Source organism: Taudactylus pleione, unplaced genomic scaffold (assembly GCF_031769625.1).
Source record: "Taudactylus pleione unplaced genomic scaffold, aTauple2 ptg000479l, whole genome shotgun sequence".
In the NCBI taxonomy this organism is placed as follows: domain Eukaryota; kingdom Metazoa; phylum Chordata; class Amphibia; order Anura; family Myobatrachidae; genus Taudactylus; species Taudactylus pleione.
The window spans coordinates 14,347,374-14,374,302 of record NW_028284881.1 but is presented as its reverse complement, the minus strand read 5'-3'; the positions used below and the strand labels follow the sequence as shown (position 1 = coordinate 14,374,302).

Genomic DNA, 26,929 nt, shown 5'->3' with positions numbered 1-26,929 from the left:
TCCTGTGTACTATTCCTAGAGTTTCAGTAAACATGGCCATACACTGTGCGATTTCCAAACATTCCAATCTAATGTACGATTTCCCTTGAGATTCTTCCCTTAAAATTAATTACAATTTGTGGCAACAAATGGAGCACTTGTACAAACGAGCATACGAGTTAGATGTGTCGTAAAGCCGTTGCAAATCGTTTACGATATATCGTATGCAGCAAACAACCTCACGATGCATCTGCTGGAATCTCAATAAGGGAGGGCTTATCTAGGGGGTATAAAAGGCAGCACCCATTTTAGATCTGGGCATACTCTGCTCTGTGACTAGTGAGGCTTGGTTTTATACCCTGTTGAATGTTGTACTTTGCCAGTGTATCGCCTGGCTCTTCAAAGTGGTTTTGAGATGAATTCCAATCGCTATAAGCTTCTGCTAGCCTATGACTATCTGGGGCTGAAAGTTGATGGAGAGGAGGAGGAGGATGATGAGGTCCTGCTGGACCAAGGAGTGGTTGAGGAAGAGGGAGACTCGCTCCCATATGCCCATGCTGAAGGAGATTAGGGAGAACAACCCGATCGATTACCGCAACTACCTGCATATGGATGATTCCACATTCCAGGAGTTGCTGCGTCTGGTGACCCCTTATATTCAGAGGCAGGACATCAACATGAGGAGAGGTTGGTGGCTACCCTGAGGTACCTGGCTACAGGAAGGTCTTTTCGAAGACCTGAAGTTTGGGTCACTCCTATCCGCCCAGTCTTTGGGACGCATCATCCCGGACACCTGTCAAGCCATTGTGAATGTCCTGAAGTTCCACTACTTTAAAGTGAGTAAAAACACTACACATATTTTTTTTTTCACACTGAGGGAAAAAAATCAACCAACATGGCTGTAGATATCATGGCTGCTTTTTAATCTTTACCAAAACCAACATGGTTTGAAATCTATAAAAACAGGTATATCAACAAGTTTTCTTTCTCCCAGTAGCTAGCCAGCTGCATGGTATTCGGTGTGTCAGATGACGGATTGAATAGGCCAAGAAGCACATGGAGCAAGTCCAGATTGAGGCCCGGCATTCCCCAATCTGTCATTGCGCCATGCATTTAGTGACCCTGTCCAATCCGCATAATCCGCATCATATACCATGCATTAGCTATTTGGAGAGAGAGAAAACTTGTTGATATTTTAAATTTACTATACTTTTAAGAATTAACAAATTGGGGTGGCTCTTCTTCCTTCGCCAACATTGCTCTGTAAAGAACCTCAGAGGAGGATGTGGAGGGGTTGGTTGTTTCGGGCATTGGGTAAGTGTAATGAGGTTGGCCCCAGTTGTGTGACCTAGTAGGTTGGTGGGATGAGGAAGACCCATAGGGAGGCTGGACTGTTGGCAGGGGCAGAGGCTTTATCTGTCAGCCCCGTTGTGCTGCCCAGCTGTTTGAATTTCCCCCAGACAACAATATCATAAATCAGCCTTGCTACATAGAGCTGCTGTTCCTCCATAGCCCTTAAACTGCTGGAAAGATGTGTGCCCAGGTTGTAGAACATGTCAGGGGGTTTGGCGAGGACATGCTCGACTTGTCGCAACAGGACATCTGGCTGCGGATGGGAGATGCACTCGTATCTTCTGCGCTTTGCAGCAGGCTGACTCAATTCGGCCTTGCTCTCGCTTGGCTGGGGTATTTGCGGGCTAAAACTCCGGTCAAAGTCAGGTATAGCAGACTGTAGGAGGAGAGAGAGAAAATGTTTATATACTGTAAAGTCTAATTTTGTTAATTTTTGTTTATTCCAGTTTTCAACAACGGTGGAGGAGTGGCAGACAATTGCTGAGGAATTTGAAGGCCGGTGGAATTTCCCAAATGCGGAGGAGCTGTTGATGGCAAACATATTGGCATTACCCCACCTGCCGACAGCGGCTCCTTTTATTATAATTATAAGGGTTTTTTATTTTTTTAGTATAGTGCTGATGGCGGTGGTAAATGCAGATTATGAATTTATTTTTGTTGGTGTGGGCAAAAATGGCAGTGCTTCAGTTGGTGGGCCATTCAAGCAATCAACAGCGGTTAACAAGCACGGCCTGAACTATGTTTTTGTGGCAGACAAGGCATTTGCTCTACATGAGCACTTACTAAAGCCGTATGGACAAAGAGGCCTGAAAAAACTACCTCGTATCCAGGGCACGGCGAATAGTTGAAAATGCGTTTGGGATTCTCAGTAGCCGTTTCAGGATATTCCGTACAGCTATAAACCTTCGTGTGGATAAAATTGATTCTGCGTTCTGGCCTGCTATGTCCTACACAATGTTTTTACGAAAAACCAGCTCAAATCAACAGCGGACATTAGACACAGGGATGGCCGATGACGACCCGGAACAAACACACGAGATTGAGCAAATGCCCTCTGTGGCCACACCCACAGTAATGGAGACCACAGGGAATGCGCGGGCTAAACAGGTCAGGGAACAATACCTGGCCTACTTTAATGGAGTGGAGGCAGTTCCACTGCAGGAGGACAGTACCCGCTAAACACATGTGAACAATAGTGGACTCCTGAACAATTTCAAAACAATTGGCATGGTGTGTATGTGTACATAAAACATCCAATGAAGACGGTTGATCATTGTCGGGGTTGTCCGCACCCTGCTCCTCGGGGACACTGTCTAGCATGATGCTTTATCCCGGCGTGGGTTAAATGACAGCCGTCTATATCCTAACGCCTGTCATTTTCCCGACGCCGGGAGACCCAATCGAAGGGATGCCGTGCGCCGCGAGCTTACAGCCGTGGGGGGGAGGGTTAGGTTTAGGGCACCTGCGGGGGGGACTTAGGGTTAGGCTAGGGAGAGGGAGGGTTAGGGTTAGGCACCCCCCCACCGGGGACTTCGGTTTAGGCAGCGGGGAATGGGGGAGGTTAGGGTTAGACACTTACAGGGGGGAGGTTAGGGTTAGGCACCCCTAAGGAGGGTTAGGGGGGGGTTAGATTAGTATATACTTAAGGACAATCGGGATTTCCAGCGCTGTCGGGCTGCCGCTGCCGGGATCTGTCCATCTGTCTGGCTGCCGCTGCCGGGAATCGAACGGCCGGCCATGCGCCCGGCAGTATTTTATACCGCTTCCCTCGCTGTGGCTCCTGTACATTGAGGAACTTCAGTAGGTGGTAGTACCACAAGGTGCTTATATACACATCATCTGCCCCCATTCCAGATGCCTGCGAATCCTGCTCTTTCTTATGCTCCTTCACATAAACTGTTCGCAGGTTTTGGATTTTTGCCTTAATCCATTTGGGACAGGCCTCATCATGGTATGGCAAACTAAATGTTACAAGCTCGTCTATTGCAGCAACTCTCTTGGTCTTGTTGCTGTAATCCTTATTTTTGACACTCCAAAAACACTCATTGGCGCGATACCACTCTAGAAATTCGGTCACAAATTGATGCTCTCTAGCACTTGTCATTTCTGTTGAAAAACAGAACCTAAACTGTTTTAGTACATATTTTTAATGTTTAACCAGTTGTTATTTTAGACAATTTATTCTGTTTTTAATGTGTTAAAAATTAAAATTAAATTAAATGCACCATTGAGTGGCCATTATATTTGAACATAGCTGTGCCAGGGGTATAAACATAGCTGTGCCAGGGGTTGGCATGGTGTACATTGAGGTTGTACTGCATAGTACAGGCGATGTATATACTCGCTTCAAAACAGTCAGCAGCTCACCAGACGTTCGGCCCGATGTAGATTCCTCCTGGCATCTTCTCCAATGTTATCTGTTACAAAATGGAGGAGGGGAGTAGCCAGGGAATTTTCAAGATGTCGTCCATCGGATCTTTCGACAAGCAAAACAGCATACGGTATGTGTCACATCGTACATGATTGGTTGAAATCTCACTGCAGGTTCATCTAACCTACGATGGCGGGGACGCGCATCGTAATCATCTAGAAAATGCAATTTTTGCACGATTGATCGTTATGATTGATCGAAATTGGCCATATTGTGTAAAAAATCGCTCCGTATATGGGAGTGGGCATGACTAGTCCGATAAAACTCGTATAAACAGCCTTGAAGGTTACCACAGAACTCAAGTAGAGTCTCAAATAGAACTGTACATTGTGGGATTCCTGGAACTGATTATGTTTTTTTATGACTACTATATAGCTGATGCCAGATCACATCATTGTATATCCTGGTGGATTGAGCACACAATATTGACCTCTGAGTCAAGGAAGACTGGCTTATGGGCTGATGAATGGTCCCCCTGCCCTTTACTTGTGGGATGGCTGTTTGCAGGAATCAAAGTGAAGCCTTCATCTCACAGATTGCCTGTTCCCATGTTAAACATGTTGCTGCATCAGCCATATACTTGGAATCGCTGGGTCCATTTTCTATAATGCACAATAGACATTTTTTAATCTCCAAACACCTTTGCACTGGAAACAAATATATTAAAATGTATTTTATTGAATGTTTAATGTTTAAAACTTCCAATCAGCTGTCGCTAAATAAAGCGTCATGAATATCATTGTTGGTTAGAAGATGCATGAGGCGGTAATCTATCCATTCAGTTTACCAGTACCCTATGAATATTAATCAGGCAGTGCTTCAGTAATGTCACTGGCTTTTAGCAAAGTGATAGATTGCATTCTTGTTCTGCCTACACAATGGAGGCCGCCTTTGTGTGCTGGAGCAGTTCACTTTAAGCAGCCACATTCAGGGAGGGCCTGCAGTATTGAGTGACGGAATCATTTTCCATTTTTGGATACAGATGTTTTAGTCCAAATCGAACTAATCCAGCTGTTCAGTCATTGGTCTATGCAGACAGATAGCATGAAGTGTGAGTGCAGTCAGTAGATGACTGCATACAGTGTGCCAACCAGGTTTATGGGCATATCTGAAATTGGCTGGTCTCACTTTGTAGCAATGAACTCTCATGTAAGGAGATATTTGACTAATTGGAATGTAAGGCTGGGTACACACCTAAACAACCAGCAATTGTGCCGATGTTCAGGGTGATTTGCCTTCACCCTGGACTTCGCATGATTGCCGGTATACACTTAAAAGATTTGATGGACGACGGAACAATCACTGTTTCATCCCTCATTAATATGTACAGCCTCACATGCGATATTGTGTGATTGGCCGTGCTGCACAGTCAATTATACGATATCTCATGCGACCGCAGGAGCGGGCAAATCGGGCATACACTGCACGATATGCCCGATTTTTCGTTCCGATTAGGCCAAATCGTGCCGCTATCGTGCTCTTGTATATGCGCCCTAACTGTAAAGACTTTGGACACGTGAAACCCAAAAGAACCGGAGGTACCACGCATGAGAATAGTAAGCATTCACAGAGCCTTTACCAGTAGCGCATTTACGGTTGGCTATCTCTAGCTTTTAAGTGGAAATGCTTTTAACTTTCTTATTCAGTTCTAATTATTTTCCTGAACTGTAATTTTTGCACACTGCCTACTCTGTGCCACCCCTGCCGTGTACTTGTGCATCTCTGCGGGGCTATTCAAAGTAGCACGGAAGCCAGTTAGATCTCCACTTGAGGCTTAACAGGTGTAACTGGGGAAAAAAAAGAGATCTAGATAACTGCACATTTGTGTTATGGAATACGCCGCAATGGATTTTTTGCTTTTCTTTACTGTAGATAATGTCCCAACTCTTCTTTGTTACTTATAAAATGTAAAAACAAGAGAAAACAAAGCATAATATTGTCCAATAAAATCACACACCCAGTGTGATCACTGTCTGCCTGAAATGTAAAGCTGCATACACACACAACGATTTAGTAAATGAACGATTTTAGTAAACTATTTTCGTTCATTTTTTCAAGGGAAAAATGAACGAAAATCGTTCATTTACTAAATGTAATGAACGATTTATTTGAACTACAAATGATTTTTGCATATTCCCTTACTGAAAATCGTTGAGTTGGTAGTCTGACTGAACTACAAACGTGAACGCGCATGAATGATAATCGTTCATCGTTTTAACTCAGAAAGTGAATGATTTTTTTAAACGATATCGTTAATCGTTCAAAAAATCGTTGTGTATGTATGCACCTTAACCCAAGTTTTGTGAACCACAACCTTTAGAAGTTGAAACCAAAAAAGGCCCAATAGGAAAAGGATGACTTACACAGTAGGACACACCCTCAGTTATATGGACTCTTAATATAATCTTGCATATAGCAGGTAGTTTGTCGACACTTTCAGGTACCCCTATAGAATTTCTCATAATAAACATATATAATGAAGAAAAAACAAAATGCATCTAGGATCCGATAGCCAACGCCATCTATAGATGGCATTACCTAGTATAAGCCTGTGGGTTTGTTATCTTAGACTTCCACGAGAGGGATCCAACAGGATCCCCCCAGGATCCCTCACAGCTTGCGCATGCGCTGAAAGGACTCCCAGGTCATAAACCCGGAAGTCTCTACACCGCAAAGGACAGCTCTGTCCTTTGCTAAAATGTACATACATATGACGTTACTAACTGTCGCTATACCTGTGATCAGTTGTGGAATGCATCACATCCAAAATGTGATGCTTGATGCATACCGTCCTTTGTATTAGGTGTCAGTGGGACATATACACTTGGCATAAATTTGCTTTGGGAAAGAATTTTGGCTTATTCAGATGTATGTTTACGCAAAAAGTTTAGTTGGGTCTATTGCATATAGGGCTGGAGCAAATGCATGCTGATAGTGAGGACTGCTGCTCTCATGAGTGGATGTATAGGGGCAGCGCAGCCGCATAGATCCTTCCCACTCTGAATGCAGATGAAAATCTAGCTATTTTCAAAGCATGCCATGCACCCACAGATTTGGCTGCTTTGCCTGAGACTCTGAACCAGGCCCTTTAACTGTTCAATTTAGTCCCTTGTAATGTCACTCAAACCTTCCCTTTTTTTTTTTCTCTTTGGACATAACTGCAATGTCAAAACTTATGATTTGCAGTGGTCAATTCAATTTGGTGCGAGTTGGGTCCTGCGAGCTGTTATCACGGCGAACTAGCACAAGTGAATTCCATTTGCAATTCACTTCAAATTAACTAAATCACTTTTTTTGAGCACACCGCCCTGAGCAGGTGAAAAGGTAGGAAGAATCTTTATTTTAAGGTAAAAATGTCGGGATGCAGTGCAGAACCTCTAGTTCACTCCTTCCAATGAATAATCACACATTTGGAGGGTATAAATAGCATAATTTGGCCAATGAAGGAATGTCCGTTTTCAGGTGAATTTCTCAACAATGGGTTAAATGATGTGTGACAGGTATGCGGAGGTTTTGTATTAATGGGACAGGGGTTTTAGAACCTAGTCATTTCCTTATAGTCACTTATACCCCTTTTACACCAGAGCTAATACCCAGGTTATTGCAGGGTTAACTCGGGTAGCTCCTTGGTGTAAAAGGGGACGGGGTTGGATCCCCGGGTGGAGTGATCCGGCAATCCAACCCAGGTAAATAGCAGGGTTTAACACAGAAATGACCCGTGAAACCCTGCAATGTGAACTACACGATCCGGGTCACGATGTCCCGGAAGAGCCGGGTCACTGCAGACCCGGCTCCGGTGTGAACGGAGCCGACTCGGGAATATCCTGGGTCGGCGCTGGCTAAATTCCGGGTCTGATCCAGTTTGGGACCCTGTTCCAACCTCCAGGTCAGACCCGGAATTTAGGTATAAAAGCAGTATAACAGCCTTCTATATGGTCCTGCTTTTCCAATTGCCAATTTTTGTAGAAAAGTTGAGCAGCCTCACTGCGAGTACTGTAAATTGCTTTTCTTTTTGAATTTCCCATTTCTCGTGTGCGCATTCATGTTATGCATGCAAGTTTTATGAAACAAACTGGCTTTCGCAAACATACATCAACGTTTAGGGGCCACCTGACCCTTCTTCAAGAAGGGGCAGTTGGCCCTGAAACGTTGATGTATGTTTGAATAAAACACCAATTTCATCAGCATATGGACTCCGAGTGCCGCCTCATTTGGATTACTATTGTGGGGATGCCTATTCCCAGTGCTCGCAGCGTAAGTTTGCGAAATGACTGCCAAATGCAATGTGAGAGATGTACATAAAGTGGGGAGACCCTCTTGGACCTCACAAAATTGATAATTTAATTAGCAAGAGCGTATAGAAGGCTGTTTGTGGGTATTTGGAAAGTACTGAAGGTTTTTAATGGTGTCAAATGGCTGATGTGTGCTTATTATTTTAATTTTTTTTTAAATGCAAAAAATTATTAAAAGCAAACTTTTTTTTTTGTTTAATCTCAAATGAATTAAATGAGAAATGGGGTACTTTGAGGGCACTTTGAATAATTGTAAAACAATGATACAGCATTTTTTTAATTGAAAAATAAATATATTTTAATTTTGGGGTGCCTAAACTAACAAAATTTGATTTTTGGGTACTTTGAGGTCACTATTTATTTTAACCCCCAAACGTGACATGTAATTATTGTACTATTTTAGCTAATTGGAAACTTCCAATTGCCTAATTAATCATTTGAAATAAAGATTTTCCTTTCCATCTCTCACCCTCAGGGAGGTGCAAATAGAAAAATGTGAATTCACTCTGACTGGTTCAGTGCAACGTGGTGAAAATGTAAGTGGCATGTCTATCTCTTTAATTCATATAAAGCCATCCCCAACACTCCCCATCAAACTAGGGATGCGATGGTTACCAACTATGCAATGGATGACCATCGATGGTTCCACCAACCAATGGTCATCCCTGTTCTTTGACTGGCCTGTGGGTCAATCAGAACCTGTGGGCGGGCCTTCAGGGGTGTCGGGGGCAGAGCTATGCTCCGTGTGCTTGTGTAGCGAGCTTCTGTAGCACTATCTTCCCCAAGTTCTGAAGTTGAAGTAGAAGAACTTTCTCTTGAAACGCTGGGTGTATAGTCGCTGTAACCTGCATTCTGCTGGTCTTAATACTGTTAGCGCACTCAACCAGCATCGCGACTCTAGTTTTAGACTAGGGCCGCGATGCTGGTTGTGGGCTTAGCACATGCGCTCTGAGGGATGCAAGCAGAACTCCTTTAGTCGCGGGGTAACAGCGCGGCCAATTGAATAGCTCCAGAAACTCTTTCCCGGCGCTATTCAACATCGCATTTAATTGAATTGCCCCCTATGTTTGTCACTGAAATGAAACATCCAGCTGATATTTTTACAACCTGCAGAATGAATAGGTTTTCAGCCTTTACTACAAGTGAGCCTGTACAAAATGCATGGAACCCGAATCTGATCATTGCAACCAAGTCCCACCAGCTGGAAAACTGCCTGTCTGTCTGGATTCACCCTATATGCCCAGAAGGGAGATACTAGAGGTCATTCTCAGGGCGTCTTCTCTTTAATACATTGAGTTAGAGCTTTTTAGGCTGCCTTACATGTTGCTCTCTTGATAGTGAAGAAGCTATCAGCGGGGTTCACCAAAGGTTTGTTATCCTCACTAAAGTAACTAGGCCGGAGTTATACTTTGCATGCGTCAGAGCGTTTCTCTTCTTGGTCAGAGTCTGAGTGTATGGGCAACTTTCCACTTCTATTGCTCTTCTAGTGGAAATATCATATTGTGGAGAAAAGTTGTGTGATCAAAGTTTTCTTTATTCTTTAACAAGATGGCTAAATCAGTGAGAGAACATTTTGTAATTTTCCAATACACATGAAATTAGGGAAGTTATACATCCCTATATGGCAATGCTCATGTAATAGCATTACAAGATAAAAAGTTCTACAGTGATGTAATATCTTTAAAAAAAAAATTCTTACAGGGTACAAATCTGCCAGGTAAGCATTTAGTACAAAATCGTATACAATTGCTGTGTATCATATGCCTTTTACTTTCTACCCATTTTGTTTTCTATTTTGTTAAGATGGATCAGGCCTGGCCAACCTGTGGCTCTCCATTTGTTGTGAAACTACAAGTCGAGCATACCCTCCCATCGATCAGCTGGTATAGCATGCTGGGACTTGTAGTTTTACAACAGCAGCAGAGCCACAGGTTGGCCAGGCCTGAGCTAGATGATTAAACCCTAAGCCTCGGTTAATGAATTCTGTGCCTGTAAGCAACAGGAAGGGGCCACTGTTGCCTCATTTGCTCTAAAGCTGGAGACTTCTCTGTACACTTGGGATCTAAAGAGTTGTGATCCAAGTTAATTTTCCAAATCTGACTGCAACTGCCCTAAACTGCTTATTCCACTGGGTCTCTTTTGGCACTTTTTAAAATTTTTTAAATTATGTTAAGTAAATCTGAAAGTTTAGGTGTCAGGGTTCCCACTGAGGAAGCAGTCTCCGTTATTCAGTTAAGGATTTTTTTTTTGTTTGTCTTGCAGAAAGGTTTGCTGGGAATGTATCTAACCCTGATTTATTGGAGATTTATGCTTAAAAATTTCCCATTTGTGCTTACTATCTCACCTAGCAGAGTAGGGATAATAAGAATGTGTGTTCTAATCCAATTTGTTCTTTTGTTAAATATAAAGCGTAATCTTATAGAAAAATGTTAACAGAATTATTTGCTTGAGTAGATAAATACTTGAGTAGCATAAAATGACTTTATAACCTGCCCCAATACTGAAGAGATGATGTTATGCACCATTATGGGTGTGAGCTCTTAGCACGCACCCATCACATGAGAGGTCCACCTATCAAATCGATGACCATACACCGCTTCAGACTGGATTAAGCGTCACCTGGTTTTTCTACTTTCTGGGAATATAGGACATGTCCTCGTACTTAAAATTGTTATAAAAGAACCCAGCTTTACCAATTGGTTAGGAATATTTGATATACTGTCGCATGGTGAAGGGTTAAAAGAATTGCTTGTCCTTTAAGAGTCCCGTTCGTACTCCGATAATCCAGCCTAGCCCGTGTTCAAACTGACTCCACAGATGTAAGTCTGGTCATTCCAAGATGTCACAGCACGTTGCCATTACCTTTACATACTACTATCTCATGACTTTTGGTACTTCTGTGTGTGTGTTTGTGTGTACATACATACAGTGCCATGCTAAAGTATTCACCCCCCTTGGCTTTTTACCATTTTTGTTACAGAAATATATATATATATATATATCTATCTATATCTTTCTAAATAAATTTCTGAAAATTGGCATGTGCATATGTAATCACCACCTTTGCTATGAAGCCCCTCTAAAGTTCTGGTGCAACCAATTACCTTCAGAAGTCACATCATTGGTGAAATGAAGTCCACATGTGTGAAATCTAATTGTCACATGATCTGTCAGTATAAACACACCTTTTCTGAAAGGCCCCAGAGGCTGCAACACCACTAAGCAAGAGGCATCACACCATGAAGACCAAGGAGCTCTCCAAACAAGTCAGGGACAAAGTTGTTGAGAACAACAATTCTGGGTTGGGTTCTAGAAGAAAAAAAAAAAAATCCAAATCTTTGATGATGCCCCGGAGCACCATCAAATCCATCATCAACAAATGGACAGAACATGGTACCACAACAAACCTGCCAAGAGAGGGCTGCCCACCAAAACTCACAGACCGGGCAAGGAGGGCATTAATCAGAGAGGCAGCACAGAGACCAAAAGTAACCCTGAAGGAGCTGCAGAGTTCCACAGCAGAGACTGGTGTATCTGTGCATGTGACCACAATAAGCCGTACACTCCATAGAGCTGGGCTTTATGGAAAAGTGGGCAGAAAAAAATAACAATAAGAAGACACAATTTGAGATTGCCAAAAGGCATGTGGGAGACTCCCCAAATGTATGGAGGAAGGTGCTCTGGTCAGATGAGACTAAAATTTTACTTTTCAGCCATCAAGGAATACACTGTGTCTGGCGCAAACTCAACACATCCCACCACCCCAAGAACACCATCCCCACAGTGAAACATGGTGGTGGCAGCATCATGCTGTGGGGATATTTTTCAGCAGCAGGGACTGGGAAACTGATTCAAGTTAAGGGAAAGATGGATGGTGCTAAATACAGGGATATTCTTGAGCAAAACCTGTTTCAGTCTGCCTGTGATTTGAGACTGGGACGGAGGTTCACCTTCCAACAGGACAATGACCCGAAGCATACTGCTAAAGCAACACTCGAGTGGTTTAAGGGGAAACATTTAAATGTGTTGGAATGGCCTAGTCAAAGCCCAGATCTCAATCCAATTGAGAATCTGTGGTCAGACTTGAAGATTGCTGTTCACAAGCGGAAACCATCCAACATGAAGGAGCTGGAGCAGTTTTGCCTTGAGGAATGGGCAAATATCCCAGGGGCAAGATGTGGCAAGCTCATAGATACTTATCCAAAGCGACTTGCAGCTGTAATTGCCGCGAAAGGTGGCTCGACAAAGTACTGACTTTAGGGGGGTTAATAGTTCTGCACGCTGAAGTTTTCTGTTATGTTGTCCTAATTGTTTGATTCACAATATAAAAAAAAACACAACTTCACAGTTGTAGGCATGTTCTGTGACTGAAATTATGCACAGCTTCAAACAATCCATTTTAATTTTAAAAGGGGGGTGAATACTTTTGCAAGGCACTGTACGTACGTATATACATAAATACAATCTTGGGTGTGTGGTCACACTCTGATATACTCAAACCTTGGTATATGCGTTTAATCACCCAAGGTGTATGTATATCAGAGCGCAACCTTTGAGGTATGTAGTTATTCTGCCATTTTAAATTTTTTGGGGGTCAGATCTTTCAGAGTGAGGCAGTGATGTGCTGCTTTTCTTTGAGTAGTGTCTGTGAGAGATGTTTACTGTTCACACTTGTGCAGTTATACTGCTGTGGCTTTGTGATTTGGTTTTGGTCACAGTGGGAAGTAGTTCAGTCATTTGGTCACGCTGGGATGTGCTGTCATTGGGAAATAATGCACAGTCATGTGATTTAGTGTGTCCAATCATGTTAGGGCACAAATCATTCCTTTCAACATTTTATATTTTCTGGGGCAGCTCTGCTCTCTCTGTAGCAAGTTATGCAGGCCATACTCTAGTATGACCAGCATAAGATGCGATTCATCATACGTTTTCCCTTGAACTGCCTGGCAGTCCCGGCCGCACGATTTGATGCTTTTTTCACACACGAACATACGACTTGACGTATGATCACTCGCTCCTATACGACTACCCGTGATACGATCGATCGTGTGCCTCACCAAAAACATGCGGTCATAATAGATTTAAATGACGCCAGTCAGACGCACGATGCATCGCATGCGCAAAAACACTGCACGATCAGCATACGATTACGACGGTTAATATGGGCTGCACGTCTGATCATAAGATACGATAGAACAGCGGCGGGAGCATGCATCGGATCGTATTCCTACCTAAAATACTACACTATTTCCACACAATGCATCATACGACGCGTCTAAAATCGTGACATTGGCCCGAAATCGCGCTAGTGTATGGCCAGCATTAGATTCATGCAGCAGCTGTAAAGGCTTTTACTTAAAATTATGGTAGTTCATTTACATGAGAATTTGAAATGTTAAAATACAAATCTGATTTAAATTTTTTTATTTAGTTCACATTCCGGCATATTGCAGAATTTTCTGAACAAATCTGACACAAAGCATGTGGTTATTTTATGTGTTTTACAAATATATGTAACCTCTCAATTTAGTTTTGTGCGTAAATGTGCAATAAGGCATGGAAGGAGCGTGAAGTATGAAGATCTGCCTCCTAACATGAACCTGGGCACTGCTCAATTAAACAGAATTGGAGGCTTTTATAAAAGTTTTTTTCATGTGTGAAACACTAGAACACAAATGTTTCAAGTTGTCTCAATGTGATATATTTTAATAGAAAATTTATAAGGCAAACCTTTTTAAATACGGTGCTGGCATACAGAAATGTTGCCGTTCTATCACATTGGGGACATTTCCTTGAGGGATGTGAAGTACACCCCTTATATGTTAGCATCTTATTGCCCTGAGCAGTTGCTTAGTTTTTTTTTCTTCCTCCTTAGTGCTGTGTGGTGTAAATGCTACAACTATGTCCTTGCTTGCCTAAGACGTCAACATTGCAACGCTTATCCCAGAGGGAACATTTTTTAACAAAACCCCAAAATACATTAAATCTACTATAAGGTAAAACTGCAGCAAGTAACAAAACAACCAAAATATTTGTCCGTGCCCTATTTGTTATGTTAAATCAGATTTAGTAATTTTCTGGACTTTTACTGTTAATTTACATTTTTAAACATTTGTATTATATTATTATTTGGTGTTCTACCCATATGATGCCGCAATCTGGACTTCTTGCATGAAGTTTCAGTTCCTGCCCTTGAATGCTGCAGATTTTTTTTCCCTTCCAAAATTCTCTGGGTGTGCATGAAATTTATCACATCCACTGCTATCAAAAATCATACTTTTTTATTTTTTTTATTTATCGTTTGGTCGGTTGCATTGGCAGCACTTTTTGGTCTCCCCTGCGGTGTCACGTGCTGTTTTTCTAACACCAGTGGGTGCATAGCCAAATAAGATTGTTCTGATGAGCACTGGCTATATCTGATGTATACAGTATTAAGCTGTTCTGTAAGGCACATGGCTATGTGTTGGACTGTGTGTGTGTGTGTATTAATGTACTGTCTTAATTATAAACTATTCCTTTTACTCTTACTCTTACTCATACTGTTCCTGAGTATAGTTTTTTTTTTTTTTTACTTTCCTTGCGTACCATGCTATCAATCTCTAGTACCATGTATGTACAAATAAGCCAGGCCATCCATACCTAAACAGATGAACCGCAGTTGATGATGGACTGCTCCTGTATGAGGCATTAATGAAAGGCACCAGGGTAAATATGCATTACAAATGTTCCATCTATACTTTACTGATGATAAACTAAACTGGGAGCTACATTTTGTAAAATGCTTCATAGTTGTTGGTGATTTGTCAGTAAACATCGGATAAATGTCAATTAGGTGATGCCTGTTGGACATTGACATTGACGCCCAAGATGTGTCTGTGGGTTTTTTCCCCAGCAGTAACCACATGAGGAGTTGGCCTAGAAAAGCAGTATGTTATCAGCTTATCTGGGATAGAGTCATTTCAGACATCCTGGGGAAAAAAAGCTGCAATGTGCAAGTAGCTGTGCCTCTTAGTAACATTTACATTCTAGAAATCCTCTTTTAGTGGGTTTTTTTTTCTACATTGACAGAGTGCCAGAGTAATCAAACCGTACAATTAATCATCTTCTGTTTTCGGCCAACATGGATGATAGGTTTCCTATTCTATTTATTCATAGTTTCAATCACTACTCAAAAATTTAAAAATACAGTTAATTACTATATTTGATCTAATTCTGGTGTTTTACAATCTAAGTAAGATTGGTACGAACAGTAATGCTCCTAATCTGCACGTTTCCCAGGACACTCTTGAAATGACTCCGTAAAAGTTGATTAACTCTTCCCTTTCGAAGTATGTAGAGCACTCTGATCAAGGCATCTTAGAAGCGGCAATTGCACACATCTTGGTCTTATGTGGGAAGATTGCATACAGTTAGTGGTGTTTGGCCTAAGGAGAAATGCATTTGACGCCATTCAGTAGGTGTATTTGCTGCTAATTGTTAACTGTCACACAAGTGTCAGTTTTCTATAGTCCATTAAAGTTTTATATACTGGTTTGTCAAGTGTTCAAGCAGTCATATATATTTCTGCCACCTCTATTGTACTGTGTAGCACAGGGTATATATTTCTCCTATGAGATATTTTATGCTTAAACTTAATTTATTCAGATTTACAAAATGTGCTTGGGTACCGGTGCTATTGTTTAGCTCTTTTTGCCCACAAGGTGCTGTCTTCTCACTCCTAAGGGGTCTATTTACTAAGCTTTGTTAGGAGATAAAGTGAACGGTGATAAGGTACCAACCCGATCAGCACCTAACATAGCTTAGTAAATAGACACCCTAGATACCTTATGTGCCACCTGAAGGTAATTTGTACTGCCATGAGTTCACTTGGGTAAACCTCTAGAAAAATACAGTAGAACTATTTTTTATTTTATTTTAAATTATATATGTCTGTATTTACAGAACAAACATGACTATAAGACAATTACCAATAACCAGAGGTTTCACTGCACAGGAAGCTTACTGCTCACCATTAATTTTAAGGGGCTGTAATTGCTCTCCTCTGGAGTACTGTCCCGAACAACGGGTTGCAGTCTTAGCTCCTCTTTAACTGGGCAGGAAACGAGCTCAATGTTCTCCTGCTTTTGGATGGATCACAAAAAAAGCAGTGTCTATGGAGGCTTCAGTATGCTCATGGATCAAGATCCTGGATACATTCAAGAAAAGTAGTGACTCCTAGTCAAAACTGTTCAGTAACGTGCTCTTTATATAGACCAAAGCCCATGCCCACCTCTGCGTAGGGTCACGCAGATTTGTTTAGTGCCTAATACATTTAATCTTACACAGAGTATATACATTCAACTTTTATTACCTCTGTTGAAATCTTCCCTATGCAAGACGAAACAAGTTAGGATTGTTAAAAACAATTGGGTGCCACACTTTTTGGCTTATTCCACCACCAAGAACCAAACTGATCTGTTTGCATGCAGTAACAGTGATGCCCTGGGGGGGTCCTGGGCTGTACGTTTTTTGGGGTGCTCTGCGCCCCAGGCGCATACTCCTTAGTGTTAGGGACTGCTAGTGACAGAGAAGCCGTGACGTGGCCTAGCAGCTTCCCATGTATTTGCAAATGCATGCAACCAATATCTCTGAAGTTCTATTACCATATAGTGTTCATATATTGTTGTAAGTATAATTCAGTGTGCTGAGGAACAATAGGGGGTTTAACCCCCCTCCCTTTTCTACTTGGTATGACCCCTTCCTTTCATGCACCTGAAATGTACTACCAAATTGATTGAGCAGCTGCCATTTTTTTGTTTGTGATAACCAAGCATTACAGGAAAATGTTGGAGTCCAGGAATGGGCAAATATCTCCCTCCAATCTGGCATCCATAAAATCGGGGGAACCCACATTTGAAAGAGGGGGTCTCCTTTATCTAATGATTTGGCCCACTACTAGTTATTGTTAGGTGATCATTGGACCTTGTGCTATGGAAAACTTTAGTTTTTTCTGTATGTGGGGGGTGGCCAGTAAGTGCCCTATCACCCCCATAATAACATCGGCAACTGTGTTGGCACTCCTATTTGAAGGAGGAGAATCCACTATTTCAAATGATATCGCCCACTAGTAGTTATTGCCTGGTGCTCACCTGTCACGCCCATAATTTTATCTGTAAATGTGGGGGCGTCCACATATGAAAGCTGTTGTCTAGTGATCATCTGTAATCAAACAATATGGCCAAGCGCTATGAAAAACATATATATTTTCCATAGATAGGGGAAGGGCCCAATGTGCCCATCTCTCCCTTACTGGCTGCACACACATGGGTCACCCTGTCTTAAAAGAAGGAGGTCTCCTCTTTCAAACGATGTGCCCACCTTATTAGTTATTGTCTGCTGATCACCAGATAATAATTGAAAAAGTACACAAAAAATTAAAATTTCTACATCAGGGTCCATAGGGTATCCTCAGGATACCTTGGGGTATAGGAGATGGCGGTAGTCATCGGGCACCACAGAGTTAATTTTTCAGCTTCCCAGGATGCACTGTGGTCCCTCTCCTATACCCCGCCCCCGAGCCAAGGCAAATCTGTTTCGTAGGTGCTCGGGTCACCATTTTTAGAGGGGGGCTGTTTACACCCCCTGAAGTTCTTTAAACAGCATTGCTGCAACAAGAGCTGTACAGCATAGACAGTCAGTACTGACATCTATGCTGTTGCTCCTCCACCCTGCTGGACCAGAACGCCGGTACTGATCTGGGGATGCTGGTGGGTGACCCCGAATTACCTGGACTGTGGCCGGATTCAAGGGGGTCAGGTAAGCTGCTGGGTCCCACGGAGAGTACCCGCCGATACACAGTCCTAGGTCCTCAGACAGGGGGCTCCCTGGGGACAGGCTGCGTGTGGAGCCAGGTATTAACCTGCGCTTCCACTAGACCACCAGGGACAGCAGGGTGGCTATTCACTTGGCGATGAGGTTACTGGGATCCATGGTGTCGATGTTCGACATGGTGGAGTATGCCCAGTTTCACTCCTGACCTCTGCAGAAGTTGATCCTCTCTATTGGATAAAGACACAGACAATGGTGCTTTCCCCGGAGGTACGTCTGTCTCTGGCCTGGTGGTTGCAGACTGCTCACCTGAACAGGGGGCACCCATTTTGGATTGCGGACTGGGTTCTTCTGACAACGGACGCAAGTCTCCGAGGCTGGGGAGCAGTGATGGGTCCGCACTTCTTCCAGGGAAGATGGACGCCAGCAGCATTTGCGCTTTCAATAAACATCTTGGAACTTCGGGCAGTATTCAAAGCTCTCCAACAAGCAAGACATGTCCTCCATGGAAAACCCGTGCAGGTGCAGTTGGACAACGCCACCACGTTGCCTTACATAAACCGCCAAGGGGGAACCCGCAGTCAGGCGGCCCTGACAGAGGTGTCCCGCGTTCTAGCTTGGGCGGAAGGCCATCTCCCTGCCATCTCGGCAGTGTTCATACCAGGAGTCCTCAACTGGGAAGCAGACTTTCTCAGCCGTCAAGACGTGCATCCAGGAGAATGGTCTCTTCACCAGGAGGTGTTTCAACTACTGGTGAACAAGTGGGGCCTTCCAGAGATAGACCTCATGGCCTCCAGACACAACAACAAGCTACCTGTGTACGGGTCAAGAACAAGAGACTCAGAGGCACTTCTGGTAGACGCTCTGTCGGTCCGGTGGCCCTTCCAGTTTGCCTACCTCTTCCCTCCGTTCTCCCTTCTTCCTCGAGTGATTCGCAAATTCAAGCAAGAAGGCGGCACTCTCCTGCTGATAACTCCAGCGTGGCCCAGACGGCACTGGTACTCAGATCTTCAGTCTCTCCGTAGACACTCCGATGCTGTTGCCACTATGTCCGGACCTGTTGTCTCAAGGTCCTTGCCATTACCCGGACCTGGGTCGTCTGTCTTTGACGGCGTGGCTGTTGAGACTGCCCTCTTAAGGTCCAGGGGTTTTTCCAGCTCTGTAGTTAACACCATGCTCGGAAGCTGGCTTCTGCAAGAATTTACCACCGAGTGTTGCATTCTTTCTTTGAATGGTGTCGCCCTAGAGGCTATGATCCTCAGGTCTTTTGGATATCCAGGGTTTTGGCTTCCCTACAGGCAGGCTTAGATCACGGTCTTCGCCTTGCTTCCCTGATGGTGCAGGTTTCTGCCCGGTCTGTATGGTTTCAGCGTAGGATTGCTACACTTCCTGATGTCCGTACCTTTATGCAAGGTGTACTTCGTGTTCAGCCTCCCTTTGTTCCACCAGTGGCTCCTTGGGATTTGGCTGTGGTCCTGAGGGCTCTCCAAGGACCGCCATTTGAACCACTGGGCTCAGTGGATTTCAAATGGCTTACAGCTTAAACTGTGTTTCTTCTGGCCATTGCTTCGGCCAGAATGGTCTCAGAATTGTGGGCTCTTTCATATCGACCTCCTTTTCTAATTTTTCATAGGGACAGGGCGGTGCTTCACACTCGCTCTGGTTTCCTACCTAAGGTGGTATCTAGTTTCCACATTAACGAGAAAATCATTGTGCCGGCCTTTAATTCTCCAGACCTCTCGGCTGGTGAGGCCTCCTTGGATGTGGTACGTGCTCTAAGGATTTATGTTGACCGTACCAATTCATTTAGGAAGCCTGACTCCTTGTTTGTCGTCCTATGGCTTCCGTAAGAAAGGGTTGGCCTGCCACTAAGCAAAGTTTGGCAGGATGGATTCGCATGGCAATTTCTGAGGCTTATGTTCATGCAGGCCTTCCTGTTCCATCCTCTGTTCAAACTCATTCCACTAGGGTCCTTCGTGGGCAGCTCGCCATGGTGCCTCTGCTATTCAGCTTTGCAAGGCAGCCACGTGGTCTTCTGTCCATACCTTTTGTGAGGTATTATGCATTTGACACCTTTGCCTCTCAGGATGCTTCCTTCGGGCGGCGGATTCTCCTTTCAGCACAGGAGCGTCCCCACCCTTAAAGGATACTGCTTTGGGACATCCCCAAGGTATCCTGTGGATACCCTATGGACTTTGATGTAGAAAATATGAGATATGGTAAGAACTTACCCTTGTTATCTCTATTTCTACGAAGTCCATAGGGTTCCACACCCGCCCTGTTGTACCTGTACTGCAGATGGGTTTTGATCTGGTAACTGGGTTTTCCGTCTCCTTCTGGTGAGAATGTAATACTTGTGTGTTCCAGACTTTCTTCTCTCTCTTTCTTCTCCTCCTCCGGCCTTGGGCTTGTTACGTAACTGATTTGCCTTGGCTCGGGGGCGGGGTATAGAAGAGGGACCCCATTGCATCCTGGGAGCCTGGAAAAACTAAACTCTGTGGTGCCCGATTACTACCGCCATCGCCTATACCCCAAGGTATCCTGTTGAACCATATGGACTTCATAGAAATAGAGATAACAAGGGTAAGTTCTTACCATATCCCTTATTTTTCCACACACACGGGCCTATTCATGATGTTAATTATCCCTGATTAAAATTCGAACTCATCGCAAAATCCGGAGCAATTCCGCATTGCGCCACCGCAGCTGTCCCCAGCGAGCAGCTTCACTGCTCCTTTTCGGAGCAGTGATGGAGCAGTGAAAAAAAAAAAAACGGTACAGTATAATGTGTGTGGCTACTGCTATTGATGCTGGAATATCAAAAGCGCAAATGTGAGAAAATGACCTTAGCGCAAGGGTGAGAAAACCCTTCAGCAGCAAAAGAATTGTTAAAGTACCTAATTGTATTGCTTCCACCTTTTTAGACTTTACAATGTGCTGTATCATTGGTGGAATATTTATTTATTTTTTTGTACTCCTAAAGCAGGAACCGAGTTTGAACATGTTTGACATCCATAGTTAGGTGATGTATGTTGTGATTCTATGTAAGCATTAGTAGAAATTCCTGTGGTACTTTTATATGCATTCAGAAATCTTTAGGTGTAAGAGTATGTGTTATTATTGTGTGAATGTTCATAATTCTATTTAATACCTTTTTGCCAACTGCCACATTGGCTTAATTCCTTCAACAATGCTTTAAGCAGACAAACTTATATTGGCTATTTTCATAAAGAGGTATATGAGTTTATCTGAAATCGTCAATATACTGTAAAGAACCCTCTACACCTAAAAAGTAAAATGACCACCACCCATAAAGAAAAATGACTATTAGGATGTTAATTTGTGAAGAGGCCTTAGTTCTATAGACTCATTTGCCGATTTATCATATTCATACAGTATTTTATATCTAAGGGTCTCTCTCAGGTTTTTGTTTTGAAGCATTGTTACAGAGTTAGACTGACAACTGCCCAACTAAGACACGTATTCAATTAGACGGTTGATTTGTTCTTTGGGGGGCTGTCACAAGGGTTCAGAGTCATTTCCCCACGTTTGCACCCCAAAATAACGATTTTGACTTTTTTTTTTTTTTGTCTCTTGCTATTCATAGGAGATACTTTTCTGCCTATTACAATGCATTGACTTTCCACTAACACGAAATTGTCCTGGAATTGAATATGGAGATACTTTGAAAACAGGATGAAAGTCCTAATCCGTGGAAACTTTTTTTTGTCTCCAAACGGCACTTTTCACCTCTAATTGAATCCGGCCCTAATAGTTGATAAATTATGTATTGCTTTAAAAACAGCAAAGTCATTATGAGTAAAGCTGGGTTCACACTATGCCAATCACACAGCAGATCAGATAAACACTCCCTTTCTCGAGGCGATTATTCGATCAGTGTGTATCCTGTATACACGGCTGTTTTTAGCTCAATGTCTACAGGTTCTGTAATGGAGCTGGAGATATGAGCAGTTTAATATTTAAGATGCCCGACCTTCCTATCCGACCAGTTGTATGAGCGTTTTTAAGCCGTTTACCGGCTAATGCTTCTACATTACATTCTGCCTATACAATTATCAGGGTGATCGGACCGATAATTGTATAAGTGTGTATCTAGTTTAAGTGGTAACAAGCTTATCTTTGTCTGTAAAATTAGTGTTAAGTAGAATAGTCGCAAATTTAAATCAAGTACTCTCAAATACATTGTTGTGGATAGAAGAGGTTGAAAACAATTCACAGAACGTGGAGAGAGATGTTCATAAGCTTTTCATCAGAGCAGCTAACTTGCATGTTCAGCTCTTTGTCATTCATAAAAAAAAAAAAAAGATGGTGCTCATATCTGTACACGTCAGCATTTGTCTATAGACCTGATTCAGAGTTGTACACTATTGCACTGTCTTTGGACGCAGCTACTGTGTAATAATATACTAATGCAACAGGAGGCGTCTTGTATAAATAGATGCCTCCTGCAAGCTTCTGTGATCCACAGCTGCGTCAAGCCATCAGATCACTCTGCGTAACCATCGGTCATCTGTGTTGGGATGGCCAGTGGTTTCATGCAGCTGAAGCCAGTGAAGCTGCATGCTAGGACACAGCCAGGGACGTATCTATAATGGATGCAGGGTGTGCGGTGCACAAAGGCCACTGGGTCCCGGGGGACCCACACCAAACACCCTGCACCCACACTTTATAATACTTAAACTCTCCGAAGTCCCACGTCAACTGGAGAGGTGCTAAACAGAACGCCTGCAAATTGGCCTTTTTCCCAGCATTAGGCGCATGCGCAATAGGGAAATCGCCGGGGAAATGGCTGCCATGCAATTTTCCCAGCGATTTCCCTACTGGGCATGCGCAGACCGCCGGGAAAATGGCCACAGTGACCATTTTCCAGGGGTTCAGTGTAGCACCTCTCCAGCTGACGTGGGAATTCGGAGAGGTAAGTATTAGAAAGTGAGGGTGTTCGGGATTTTAATACCATTATTGATCTCCTGTTAGATAGATCTAACCCACCTGCAAACTCCTCCGGGATGACTCTTCCTAGAGCTTCTCGTACTCTCCTGGCTTCCCTTAAACATTATGGCCTTTATGATTCCTGGCGTCTTAAACATCCTCATGCCAAGGACTATACTCATTTTTCAGCTCCACATCAACATTATTCCAGGATAGATATGATCCATATTTCCTCCTCTATTACCTCTATGGTTACAGAAGCTGGTATTTCCCCCTTTACATGGACAGACCATGCAGGTGTTTATATTTTTTTAGATATATATCGTTCTCCTCGTGGAAAGCGTAATTGGCGCCTTGATGACTCCCTCTTACGACATCCCCCAGCGTTGCTTGAAATAAAATTGGCAGTGACCCGCTATTTTGAGGAGAATACCTCCCCTGATTTTTCCTATAGTATCCTCTGGGAAGCCCATAAGGCTACTATACAGGGCTTTCTCATTTCTAAAACTTCAGTGGTTAGGAAAGTGGCTGCGCAGGAAATTCATTTAGTTGAGTCACAAATTTCCGTGCTGTTGATTCAACATAAGACGTCCTCTAGCGCCTCCGCGTTAACCCAAATTGAGAAACTACGAGGTCAGCTTAATGCCCTTCTGTCTCACCGAGCTTTTTGCAAGTTTTTTCATGCAAAAGCTCCGTCAACGCTTTTATGATAAAGCTGACAAAATTGATTCTTTATTAGCTAATAAATTGTGTTGCAGACAAGCATTAGGTGCGATAGACAAACTACACTCCCAGTCTTCTGGTTTTCTTACCTATGATCCTGAAGTTATGGCTGAGGAATTTCGGACCTTTTATAGCTCCCTTTATATTTTGGCGGACTCTTCCCTTCCCACCTCTGCTGGAGACGAGGGGGTGCGTTCATATTTATCCTCTACACCCCTGCCCAGTCTTTCAGAATCCCAATTAACTATTCTCAATGACCGTATTTCAGATAAGGAGACAATAGCTGCTATTAGATCAATGCGTTCCTCTGCCGCCCCGGGCCCCGATGGGTTTACAGCCCAATACTATAAGTTATTTGCAAAGGAACTTGCTCCATATCTTACATCTTTATTTAATGACATCTTGGATGGCGCTTCTTTTGCTCCCGATACAACCGGGGCCGATATTGTGGAGATCCCTAAAACTGATCGTGATCCTACTCACTGTATTAACTATAGACCTATCTCACTATTAAACGTCGCCCTGAAAATTTATGCTAAAATCTTAGCGACTCGGTTAGCTCCTTTGCTTTCTTATTAGATACATCCGGATCAGGTCGGGTTTATACCTGGACGTCAGGCATCGGATAACACTAGACGGGCTATTGATCTAATATATTCCATTCATAAAAGGAAACTTCCTTCCCTGATTTTAGCTTTAGATGCGGAGAAGGCATTCGACCGCATTTCCTGCCCTTCGTATTTGCTGTCCTAGACAAAATGGGCTTCTCGGGCAAATTTTTAGATGGCGTTTTGGCGCTTTACCGTTCCCCCACGGCACGGGTCTCGGTTAATGGTGTTTACTCCTCTAGTTTTGGGATCACTAACAGTACTCGGCAGGGCTGTCCCCTCTCTCTCCCTTAATATTTGCTCTAATTATGGAACCTCAGGCGGCAAGGATCTGTTGTAATAGATCTATCTCTGGAATATCCACAGGCCCCTCTGAATATAAAATTGCATTATATGCCGACGATGTTTTAGTTTCTCTCACTCACCCAGCCCAATTCCTAAATTCACTTCTAGAGGAAATAAATTCATATTGTCGACACTCGGGTTATAAAATTAATGTTACTAAGACTGAAGTTCTTGCTTTCTATATCCCATCTATCCTAAAGCAAACCCTGGAGGCCATGCTCCATTGTACCTGGCATAAAAAGATCAAATATCTCGGGGTTTTCTTAACTCATCACCATCATCAGCTGTTTCAGGCTAAATTTCCCCGCCTTCTAGATTGTATTAAGTCTGATTTGTATGATTGGTCCCATTATTTTATCTCTTGGATAGGCAGAATACATTCTTTTAAGATGAGCGTTCTCCCTCGGCTCTTGTATTTATTTCAGACTCTCCCGATTTAAATTCCTCCCCTATGTTTTCAAATTCCTTCAGTATCAAATTTCATATGGAACCGGAAACGCCCGCAGATCAGGCTAAAGTTGCTTCAGCGTCCTTGCAGGGGAGGAGGATTGGGTATTCCTGATTTTAAAAAATATTATCCTGCGCAGCTTTCTCATTGTACTCAGTGGTGTAACTTTAACGCAAGGAAGGTCTGGGTAGCTATCGAAACTGAGGAGCTGGGTTTGTCTACTGTACTTTCCCTGTTATGGCTTTCTAGGATTCATCACCCCCGGATGGTTTTTTCTTACCCTGTAGTTTCCCGCTCTTTAGCAATTTGGGATTTAATCAATAGACGTTTTATGTTCGCTCCAGGCCCGTCCCCTTTGATTCCATTATTTCACAATCCTATTTTCCCTCCAGGCTTATGCAAATCATCCTTTACTGCCTGGTCATCGGGTAATATTTACTATTTAAACGACATCACTATAGATACAAATTTTCCACAATTTTCTGAAATCCGAGATAGAGTAGCAATCCCAGCCAAATAATTTTTTCGGTTTCTACAAATTTAGACATTTCCACTCCAAAATTAGCTCAATCCTGATTAGCAGACCTTTTGACTTCCTTTGAGTCTATATGTTGGAGACGACCCTCTACTAGGGGCCTCATCTCTACTATTCACTCTTTGTTAAGGGAAGAAGTAAGTACCGTTCGGGATTCTCATGAATTGGCGTGGGAGCGAGATTTGGGGCACTCTATAGATGCTGAGGACTGGACGGAAATTTGGGACAATGCCACCGCCAGCTCTATTTGCGTCAAAATGAAGGAAAATATTTACAAATTGCTATATCGATGGTATTATGTTCCATCGCGACTACAAGTAATGTTTCCCGATGCTTCGGATAGGTGCTGGAGGGGCTGCCGTGACAAGGGCACTTTTTTGCATATCTGGTGGACCTGTCCCAAAATAGCCAGTATATGGCAGGAGGTTATAGATCTCCTTTCGCACCTCTTTGAGACCACTATTCCCTCTGATCCTCAGCATTTTCTCCTTCCATTGTACCTACCCACCCTGTCCCGGTATCAGAATAAGCTATTCCGACACATAGTATCTGCTATGACCTGCCAAATAGCAGCGGATTGGAAGAACCCTAGTCCTTCTCCTATGCAGGTAATATTATCATGTGTATGGTATGTCTACCATAAGAGTTTAAAAAAAAAAGTGAGGGTGTTCGGTGTGGGCCACCCTGCACCCCCACAGACTAGTGCCCAGAGTCTACTGAATCTGTTAGTGTGCCGCTGCCGCCAGAGAGACAGAGGTGGTGGCCCTGGACGGTGAGTGAACACAGGCCCCTTCCTCTCTTAATACACCCCTGGACACAGTCAATGGCTTCAGCGCGCCCAGTATATTGGGTGAATACGCCCCCATTTCCTGGAATGCTGCCTGATGCTTTCACCACCAAATGCCTCTGGGCATGGCGAGCAGCTTGCAGAGTGAGATTTGAACATGCGCAGTAACATCTGAGTTATACGCAAACCATTTGTACCGCCGGACAGTAGAAAGGGCACTTTCTCTGAAAATGGGGCATAGCTACAAGTAAAGGGGATCTCTTTAAGATGCGCTCTCTTTTCATCACTCTTGGGGGCATGCCCAGCACTTACGGACATGCTGGGCTGCCTCCAAGCTCTTCCCTCACTGTGAATAGATGCCGTGAATAGATGCGCATGGCATCTATTCACCGACTGAGTGCTGCACCGCTGGTCCGCGGGTGAGGATGGCACTCAGCAGGTTGTTTTAGCGGAGCACCGACAGCTAAAACAGCCTAGCAGGAACGCTATACAACTTACGACCCAGCAATGCGATGTAACAATACATTACATCGCCATGCAAACTACACGATCTGGCATACAGCAGCGAATGTATCTTTACACATGTAACAGCATTGTGTCGGCTGTGAAATTATCCCATTTTTGATGCGCAGCACACAGATGGGATGATTCAATGAACAACGGATTAGGCA

General features: G+C 43.3%; 1 protein-coding gene across 2 annotated transcripts in view; it reads left to right on the top strand.

Annotated features, from left to right (window-relative positions):
- Nucleotides 1-26,929, top strand: part of TAOK3 (TAO kinase 3) — a 213,513-nt gene that overhangs the window by 14,787 nt on the left and 171,797 nt on the right. Inside the window, exon 2 of one of the 2 annotated variants that reach the window (XM_088449246.1) lies at nt 8,531-8,591. The exons of the other annotated variant lie outside the window; for it this stretch is intronic. The gene's annotated coding sequence lies outside the window, so the exon portion shown is untranslated. The remainder of the gene's footprint in view (nt 1-8,530; nt 8,592-26,929) is intronic. 2 annotated transcript variants of the gene reach the window in all.